The following is a 2,500-nucleotide window of genomic DNA, read 5'->3' as shown; positions in this document are numbered from 1 at the left end:
ATGCTTTAAATCATCACTACTTTCCATGTTCCTCTCTCTTCAACTAGCATTACAAAAAAGGAAGAATAATATAAACGAAATAAAATAAACTAACTAGTCAACCAGTAGAATCACAACAAAGAGCCAATTGGGCTCCAAATTAAACTCAGAAAGGTATGTTTTCGTTTCTTCAGTCAGATAGAAATCAAGATTTACCTTTACATATCGTTCTGGACATGTACCAGTCTATGATTGTTCCTATGTTGTTGTATGGTGCAGAAATATGGGGTAATGAAAAATTAGAATTGAAATTTTTGAAACGCTTGTTCAGACTGAACAGGAACACTATGACCCAAATTATTTATGGAGAAACTGGTATTTATCCAATTAGTGTGTTAGTGAAAATGAGATTAATTCGATTTTGGACCGGCTTAGTGATATCAAACAGAAAAATATTCTGGGAAAATAAATTTGATATTACTTTATATAGAAACAGGGTATGACTGTGTTTGGGATGCTCAATTCTTCTTAGAGAGGGAATCTTTCTGCAAGAATGTGAACATTGCTTTGAGAGATCGTTTTCAAAATCTATGGAGACATGCTCTAGAGGCGAGTTGTAAATGTTTTATCGAAATTTCAACAGTAGATTTGGTAGAGAAAAATATATGTCAAATGCCTGATAATTACGTTATTAGCTTCTTCAGATTTCGAAGTAGTAATCATGAGCTGGAAATAGAAACAGGGAGACACAAAGGCATGCCACGAGAGTTATGGCTTTGTAAGGTTTGTAACATGTCCGTGATTGGGGATGAGTTTCATTTTATAATGGAATGTCCCAATTATGATCAGTTACGAAATAGATATGTTCCTGAAAAATATTTGTCTCCAAAATCGGTTTTTGACTCACTTGTGTAAACAAAGTGAGTCTATGTTTTAACCAGGTGTTCGGTTGTCTCTGTGTGTGTGTGTGTGTGTCTGTGTGTCCGTGGTAAACTTTAACATTGCCATTTTCTCTGCAAATACTTTGTCAGTTGACACCAAATTTGGCATAAAAATAGGAAAAATTAAGATAAGATCTTTCCAGTCATCTTGTTTAAAACAATATTGCACCTCTGGGATGGGCACACAAATTTTTTTGTTTTTTTAAAGAAGCCAAATCATATGCAAACTGAATTTATTGGTGGTTTTTTTGTTTTGTTTTGTTTTGTTTTGTTTTGTTTTGTTTTTGTTTGTTTTTTTTTAATTCTCTGGACTTGGCACTTTGATCTGATATTCTGACACAACAACAAGAGCAGTCGTTTTTATCTTCTTCTTTTTTTTGTTCAAACAGGAACTTCTTTTGCTAAGCATGGAAGTTGTATTTATTTTGCATGTCTTTGGTGCTGATAGTAAAAAAGGGAAATTAATCTGTAATTAATGCTAGGGGGCTTAATTTGCTTTAAACTGATCTTTCTCATCTTAAACATTACATTTTGAAATTATACTCAATACATAAAAAGCTTGTGTGTTTTACTCTCAGTGTACAGGGCTTTCACTATGTTCATTCGCCCAAGTGATCTTTTTCGGAAAATACTAAAATCAATACGACGAGTGGACTTTATAGATCTATTGGCTGAGCCCTGAAGGTCATGGGAAAAAATCAATTGTGTACACATATTTATACATATTCAAAGCGCGTGCTCATATTCTTCACGAATGCGAACAACGCCATGTTGTTTCAAGTTGTTGACCTGCCCGTTCAATCCTATATGCAATCGACAATACATGATAACATGTGATGGGAAGTTGGAGAAGGAGACCGTTAGATATTTATTCAGAGAAAGATTTGTGAACGCCTCATCACTTACTGGGTTATGCTCCAAACTGCCATAAAAATATCCACAGAATCAGTCGGAATTCACAGTTAAAAATAATAAACCATGAGAGTTAATACCCTTGAATTGATGAAACGCAAACATTTCCAGTCTTGACTTTTTCTCAAAATGAAGTCCTTTTCACTTCATACGACATTTAGAAGTACTTGTACTTGGCTCTACATGTTACTAGTTTAACAAAATACTCAATTTTCATATCAACTTTAAAACTATAAAACTAGAATGAACATAGAAGAGAAATTGAATCGACCGTGTCAACCGGGTGTAACTAAACTTGTACATCTATCTAGATCCAGAGAAAACAGCTAAATGTTGCAGCGTGATTGCGGCGATAGCCACGTCTCCTTTACCGCGGACTTAAAAAGAATTTTTAATTGCCCTTAAAGATTTTTTGAATGCCCAAGATACACCAGAATAATATGATTTAAACAGCTTTCTCACTGCGAATACCCCAATCGATTTATCGCCCTTTAAAAAAGCATGTTTAAATGTTATATTTTTGAACGTCAGTTAAGGAGCCACGATAGTGTTATGGATAAGACAGTTTCTTCTCATCCGAGCACGTGGGGTTCGAATCTGCTGTTAGGACTTTTTTTTCTTTTTTCTTTTTCTTTTAACCCGAAGCTTTACAATAACAAATACAGAAC

The 2,500-nt window shown here is 34.3% G+C and overlaps 1 protein-coding gene across 2 annotated transcripts in view; it reads left to right on the top strand.

Annotated features, from left to right (window-relative positions):
- The window catches only part of LOC143276567 (cubilin-like), a 168,401-nt gene that overhangs the window by 75,742 nt on the left and 90,159 nt on the right, over window positions 1-2,500 (top strand). The window lies entirely within an intron of this gene.

Source organism: Babylonia areolata, chromosome 32 (assembly GCF_041734735.1).
Source record: "Babylonia areolata isolate BAREFJ2019XMU chromosome 32, ASM4173473v1, whole genome shotgun sequence".
Classification (NCBI taxonomy): Eukaryota; Metazoa; Mollusca; class Gastropoda; order Neogastropoda; family Buccinidae; genus Babylonia; species Babylonia areolata.
This window is presented reverse-complemented; position numbering and strand designations above follow the sequence as displayed.